This window comes from Synchiropus splendidus, chromosome 10 (assembly GCF_027744825.2).
Source record: "Synchiropus splendidus isolate RoL2022-P1 chromosome 10, RoL_Sspl_1.0, whole genome shotgun sequence".
Classification (NCBI taxonomy): Eukaryota; Metazoa; Chordata; class Actinopteri; order Syngnathiformes; family Callionymidae; genus Synchiropus; species Synchiropus splendidus.
The window spans coordinates 1,349,552-1,357,357 of record NC_071343.1 but is presented as its reverse complement, the minus strand read 5'-3'; positions in this window follow the sequence as shown (position 1 = coordinate 1,357,357).

The following is a 7,806-nucleotide window of genomic DNA, read 5'->3' as shown; positions in this document are numbered from 1 at the left end:
TCCAAGGCTGGATCCAGGTGGACGCGCGGTGTCAGGTGACCAGGTGGAGGGAAGGGAAGAGGAAGCTGAGCGCTGATCGGAGGTCAGAACAGTCTGCACTTCACTCCGGTCCGCAGCCAGAGAGGGACCTAGCGACGACCTCTGACCCTTGTGTCCTGCATGCTGGACGCTGTCTCCCTCTCTGGCGTCAACACGGCGCAGGAATGCGCTGGCTGGATCCCAGCGTGCAGACGAATGGCCCGCGAGAGTCGGAGCGGGAGCGGCGTGCTTTTGGGGTGAGTCAGCGTATCTGCAGGACGTGCTTTATTGAATCCTTCACTGGAGATATGTGGGGCGCAGGAGGAGCTCTGCAGCAGGCCTCTGTCACTGCACCGCCCCTGTGGTTGTCGCCTGCTGAGCAGAGACGTCTGCTTCCAGCGCCGCCGCGGCGTTGGTGCCGCCCGAGGCCACATTTGCAAGTCAAATGGTCGGAGCCCGAGTCTGACGCTGCGCTAAAGAGACGTCAGGAGGCGAGTCCTGGCAGCTCTCCTCGCCTCGGATCATTCACGGCTGCGTTTGACTGTGCGTGTGCTGAATCATCAAGATGAGCCCCACACGCTGGGATCACAGCCTCCTGACTGGAGCATGAAGGTGTGGAACCCTCCGGTCCAGCTGGGAAACAAGGATGTGACAGCTGTGAAGATGAATACATCCAGCCATGAAAACAAAAAATCATCCACAGAAGAAAGACAACTTTCTAAACACGAAAACGGAAAAAAAAAAGTATCTAATGACCAGAAAAGCCAAAATTGTGGAACAAAAACTGAAATAAAGTGGATCTACTTATTTCCATCGAAATATGTTTGCGTTTATTCATTGGGATATTTGAAAATCCTGATATTGCATATTCTTTCAGACACTTAAGGGTTAACAACAAATTGAATTAAGTAATTTATTTATAAATAAAATCAATTTATTTTAGCAGATCTTAATTTTGTTGGTTGTGGAATTTAAGTTTTTTGTTGTTGTTTTTTTTACTGCTATTATTATTTCTTATTTCTTATTTATTCTATTCTCCTGGTATTCCATAGAAAATCATGTTAAAGGAAAAGTTCCATGACAAAAAGACTATAGAAACTCAAATGTATGAGCTGAGAAAACCTAAAAAAGCTTTACATATAAATAAAAAACAGTATATATATATGTGTGTGTGTGTGCGCTGAGTGTGTCCCAGCTACTCAGGGTGTGAGGAGCTCAAAGTTGCTTTCAACAGCCGCTGGCTCCAGTCTCTTCATGACACCTTGGACCGAGCAGCTGCTCTCATCAGCTCCATGGTTCCCATCAGACGAACGCAGGCTGTGATGAAGCTGGTGCTTCTGGTTTGTGGTGTCGGGGCTCCCTGCGGGTCAGAGGGTCCCAGGCCCGGGGGCGCGCCTCTCCCCTGAGCTTCATCCAACAGAGGAGCCAGTGAGCGTGCGCTCAGCCCGGCTGCTGCTCGCTGCAGGGTCGGGTCTGAAAACTAAACATTTGCCAGAGCTGATCCCGTGTGACGGATCCTATCGGGCTGTGGGAGCAGCGCCAGGCGCATCTCCACCATGTCGTGGAGAAGATAGAGGTAATCAGAGAGCAGGAGGGATGAGCTCATTATTTAGACTCCGGTGAGGGCGAGCCAAGCTCTGATTGGAGAGCTGCTGAGGGACGAGGGCCCCAGCACCGGGGTCATGCGCTGGCCACCTTGCTCAGTCTGCAGGGAGGGAGGGTGACGTGTCAGGTGACCTCCGAGGTTGAGGACCACCCGCCTGGATGATGGTGCGAGCAGGCTCAAGTGTTGGATGAGCAGATGTGTTTGGACTGGAGGCTCATCCTGAGAGGCTCACGCTCTTCCTCACGCCACAGGTTCAGCTAGCTTCCTCAGACGCTCTCAGCCCGGGGGTCACCCAGGAGCAGGTCAAACCCAGGTCCCGGACCTGCCCGCCATCCGTCCAGCCGCTGAGAGGAGCCTCTCACAGCAGGGACTCTGGATATGACTCACTTTCATATTTAGGACGAACTCAAAACACTCTCTGGTTGGAGCCAGACCTTGCTTTGGACCTGGATCTTCTGGTTTGACGCTCTGCACTCATTATGAATTTTCTTTTTCATTGTTCAGTATTTATTTATTTATTTTGAATCTACATCCACAAAATGAGAGTGAATCGATCAACAGCTCATGTTAGGGCTGGTTCTGGGAGTCCGATCCAGCCCAATGATCTTTTGCAACAGTGTGTCATGGCCCTGGTTTGCTGTGTTTTAGTTTGCTTGAGTATTTCATATTTATTTCATATTTGTTTCCTCTTTATCAACAGAGGTGGTGGTGTCCCCACCCGAACATCGTACTCCCCTCCAAGGTACCAGCAAACGTTGGCTCCTGATCTTGATCCGAATCTTGAGTCCCGCCCCCCTGTCTTGTGCTTCGTGTTAGACTTGGACTTTGCTCGGTTCTGTCAAGTGCAGTGTATTCTGGCTTTACCTTGCCTTGGTGGGTTGTTGCTGATCAAGGTCTCAGTCTGGAGGTGATCTGGCCTCCACCTCTGGCTCCTCCACACACGTCACAGCACGTCTCTGCAGTGGCCTTCAACACGCCGCGAAACACCAGTGACCCCCCCAGTCACGTATTTTGCACCGTTGTTTGTCATTCATTGTTTGACATCATTTCAGTTTCCTTATTCGGGCCCTGACCAAAGCACGTTTCCCTCTTATGTATGAAGACTTCATGCTGCTGGATCTTCTGGTTGGACGGTGAGGAGCTTCTGAGGGGCCACGCGCCCGCGTTCCTTATCAAGGGTCGCTTGGTACGAACGCGGAACAAAAGCCTTGTGAGATGGAGGAGGCTGTCAGGCCAAACACTTGTGAGGAGGCCTGAAGTGGCCGCTCCTCCGCAGCTCGGGAAATAATCGTTCCCTGCTGGTGTGTTTACGAGGGCCACGACGGACGACGCAGCGAGGGGGACGCGGACGATCTGAGCCTTGGCCCGTGCCCGGAGTGACATGCCGCTGTCGTCATTTCCAGAAAAGGCTCTCTCTGAATTCACTCGCGCTGAAGACAAAATGAATTCAATAAAGCGGGAGAGGGGCCGACGGAGCCGTGCAGCTGTAGGTGTCCTCCACATGTGCTTCACATCAACTCATAAAAGCTTTGTGAAAAATTAATTTAGCCCAGCGTGATGTATGGAGTCCAGCCTGCTTCCACTGTCCCGCAGCCCAGATGTGGGCGGGGCCTCCGAGGAGCCCACACATGTTTCTGGTGAGAGGACGCACGACAGCATCGCCACGTACAGACAACAAGAACCATCCCAGCCTGTTTACAAGTTTGGGCGGAGGATCATGTGGAGCTTCCCGTAATTCCATGGCAAATCCCGGGATATGTCCAGCCGTTTCACTCTCCTTCATGGCCGCGACCCACTTCTAGCGGATCTGGATTTCCAAACAACAGCAAAGATCCAAGCCTTTATCTCCATGGTGGCTGCAACATTTATGAGTCACGTTACGGCGTGGAAATGAGCCGAGGAACGAGGAGAACAAAAGGAATCTGAAGGACACTTGATCCCGGGGAAAATGAGCTGGCGTCGGCTGAGCGGCTCTGAATTCCTCCGAGAAATACTTGAAGCTACTGCGCACGTTATGAAGAGCGTGTCCGCCTGGTGTTTGAGTCGCCGCAGCCGCCAGGATCTCAGGGCAGACGGAGGAGCTGGTGGACGCTCCTTCAGCCCAGAGTTTCCCAGAGATCAATGCGCTCATGACTGCCAAGCTTTTTCATTACAGTCTGTAAACTGCAAACCTGTCCGTGTTTCACCAGCTGTTCCACATGTTGTGCTGGGAGCCTTGTCGTCCCCATCTGGGACAATCCCCGGCGCAGTCTTTGGAAAAGTTCTGGGGGTGCCAAGAGGAAGCGCTCCTCATGAGTCAGGACCAACCAGTTCCACCCTCACCCTCAGACCTGGTCAGGCCCAGGAACCGCAGCCAGTTCTCTCACTCGTGAACAAGAACCCCAGATGGGAAGGCGTTCTGCTCCACATTCCTGGACCTTCCCAGCAGGAGCTGAAGACGAGATCCTGGCGCCACTGAGAAGAGCCGCGTGTTCCGTCAAGAGGGGTCTGTATCCTAGTGAGGAAAGAGCTGAGCCAGAAGACAAAGATCTCTTTTTCTGCTGGCTCTTCGTTCCTACTCTCATCGTGGTCTGATCCTTAAACCGAAAAATGAAGAAGATTAAAAGAGGAGATCAGAACTCTTAGAAATTGTTGGAAAATTAAATTTAAAAAATCACAGCTAAGACAAATATGTCAAAATAGAAATGTCATTCCGATGCAATCCTGAGGGAACGTTCAAGGTCAAATGGTGCTGGAAACAATAATGTTTTGAATGAATTCAAACTCATTCTGACTTTATTTTCGGTCGCTGCTTTGCAGTGAGAGCATCAGTGAGTTGGTGGTTTAAACCCTCCTGCACCAACATCATCTTGTTGGAGCCGTTCACGTCGCAGGTTGGAAAGCCTCCGCTCAGTTCAGCGAGTTAGTTTGAGCCAGTGGTGTTTTGGTTCACCTGGATCCAGACCGCCACACTTGTATTCACATGAGCCCGGTCTGGAAAAGCAATAAGGGCGGTGCTCTCCTGAGAGAGGAGCTTCCCGAGTCGGGAACGGAAAGCGGGTTATGACCCGGTTCAGTTTCGTATCACCGTGGTTGGGAACTGTTCCTGCTCTGACAGTTATGAGGCCCGTGATGAATGTGGACCGCTGCGCTGTCACTCAGTCCGCCACCCACCACAGACTCACATCTGGACTCCCCCAGACTCACCTCGGTGGCACAACTCTTTCACTTCCGGTTTGCCATGAGAGCGTGCCCCAAGGGGTGATTCCAAGCAGAGCGGGAGGCGGAGGCGCGTTGCGTAACAGACGCGTTGAAGCCACGGACACAGGACGTAGGTCCCTGACTCCCACTGTCCTCTCCATCCCCTCCTCAGACTGGGATTTCACCTCGGGGTCCCAGGCAGCGCCGAACATGTGCGAGTCATTTGTGAGGAATAACAGGATGATGGTGGCTGCAGCTGCTCTGGGATCAGTTGCTGGCGGAGAAGACGCAGCGGGTTGGAGACCACAAACTCACTCTCATTACAAAACTGTTCAAGGTGCAAACACGTCCCATCAGCCGCATGTTTCGCCGCGGCACTCGCTCCATTCTTCTCAAAGTCAGTCAGCTTTTCCTCGCCACTTTAGGGGGGCGACAGACAAGCGTGTTCGTCCAAGCTGAGGGTGTCAACGGCCCTCAGAGGGGGGCCAAAATTGAGACGCTACAGGGAGAGGAGGAGATGAACATGATGAAGGTGGGAGAGGGCGGCTGGCTGGGACAACCCCCTGAAGAGGCCAGGAAAATACCTTTTACCAGGAGAAGAAAGTGGCGAGAACTGTCTTTGCCTTTGAGCAAGCTTTACGGGCCGGCGATGAGAGCTGGAGCACAGACTGCTTCAGTCCACCTCAAGGTTTGGCAGCTGCTCGGGATGAAGCCCAAGACACTTTTGATGGAGCCTCAAACCCTGTGAGCGCCTGGACTCTTTGCCATCTAAAGTAGCATCACGCAGGTGCAAAACCAAGCTCATCTCCTTACACTCTGAAGGCCGAGGTGGTGGGTCAAAAGGGGGCGCTGGGCTCCCCACCTCCCAGGCCCTGCAGAAAGCCATAAGGCGCATTTCTCCGTTTTTCAAAGGACATTTCATTGATCAGTTTTTGTTCCCTTCTCCAAGAGGGACGCTGGGAAACAGCCGCTCAGTCTCAAGGTCTCAGGACCCCCTAGAACCTGTGCCTGAGGAGCAGGTTCTGCAGCGCCCGTGACGGAAACACCACACAAATCCAGTAACTGCTCTTCTCCTGCTTGGATCACCGTGTTCCACCCTCACCCTTAGACCTGCTCAGGTCCAGGAACTGCTGCCAGTTCTCTCACTTGAACTTGAACAAGAAGCCCAGATCGTACTCTCATCATGGTCTGAACCCTAAACCGAAACTATGAAAAGAGGATCTCATTAGCCTCCACTGCCTTGGCAAAGCTCGTCCTGACTTCAGTCTCACAACGTCCCTCAAAGGTGCCGTGTGAGCGGCAGCTCTCCAGCTCTCTGCAGTTCTCTTGAGCAAGTCCTTCCATCAGGTTTAGAGCTTTTTCTTGACTCAACACAACGCTGTCAGATCAGACTGACGATTGTTGGGTTTGATTCTTTGAGCTCATGGGACAGTTTCCGCTAGCATGGAAGCCTCCTTCGTACACGTGGATCAGGATCCGGGTCGCTCTCCACACCTCCCTAACCGCTCGACCTCTGAAGCCCGAGCCTCCACTCGCTGCTCTCTCAGGTGAAGACAGACAAACTGTGAGGCGGCTTCGTCGTAATTTGCTCCGCTACACGTCAAGTTGGCGAGAGGAAGCCGGGGTCCGTCTGCAGATAGTTTATGAGGCAACTGCAGCCTCTCTGAAGCGTGTGGTATTTGAAGAATGGAATCACTGGCTCATGGAGAGTCCTTTTATTGTTACCAGACTGGGAGCAGGAGGATTCTCTGCTGCGGCTTCTGAACTCACAGCGTGTCCCGCGATGGCCCGAGACCCGCCTCCTCTCACCCTGGCTAGCTAGGGAAACCATCAAAGACAGAGGTGAAAGGTGTTTGTGCCGCTCTGGTTCCATGAACCTGGTCCGCCGTGCAAACACCCGTGGGAGCTCGGGAAGTCTCAGGTCCTCAGAGGTCCAGCTTTAAAATCAATCTCATCCTTCCAGTGGTTCGTGCTCAACACCGCAGGCATCAAGTCGTGCGTTTGTTACGACGCCGTACAGAGCCACGCCCCTCAACACTTCACACAGAGCCTTGGACCGACTCCGCCCTCAGGTGGACAGGTGACGCACAAGGCGGCTTCAAGTCATCACAACATGAAGTGTCCTGACCTGAGCCGCCCTCCAAACCACGAGTTCTACTGTCCACATGAGAGTAGGTCTGCAGACATAGCTGCAGTGAGCTGACTTGGCCAGCAGGTGGCAGCAGTCTTGCAGGGCTCCTACAGCTCGAGCGAGGAAGAGCACATCCAGCACGTCCAGATGAAACCATCGGACCAAAATCCAACCAATCCTGAGGGTTTCATCTGAACAGGTCCGTTGGTCTTTGACTTATTTCCTAGACAAGTGAACGTCACCTGACCCCACCACATCCTGATTCGCGGAGCTGTTGATGGCCTGTTAGAAACCCAGGTCTCGTCTAGGAAACGGCTGGAAGCGAATGTCCCGAGCCTTCGTCCCCTTCCTCGTCATCAACCAAAGACAGCATTTCTGCTGGTGAGCAGAGAATCCCAAGTATGTCTGGATGACTTCCTGCTGAGAACATGACATGAGCGGAGCGTCTAAACTGGCGGCTCCAACAGCACGATGACAAGGGCGCCACTGAATAGTGTCGCCGACGCGGCGCGGCTTTGATGACGAAACTACGCGCGCACGCACGTGGTCACTCCAGTCCGCAGGGTCCGGGGCGTGAGAGCGTGCGGGGGGAGGGGCATCAGTGAGGGAGGAGCAGACTCCAACCAGGGTCAGAACACACACTTCTTCAGTTTCACACACTCACATGAGACCAGCAGGGAAATATTCGGGAAATGTCTAACAGCGTGTGGTTGACGGGTCATAAACTTTTGAGGTCATTACAGAGCGTATTTTTCCTGAAGATTCATTGGAGCGGAGATTTCAGAGCAATGAAAGCAGAATGATGTCTTCAAAGTCTAATTACGACGGTTTTTATTCAACAGTTACAGAGGAGGGATGGAGGCGTGTGCAC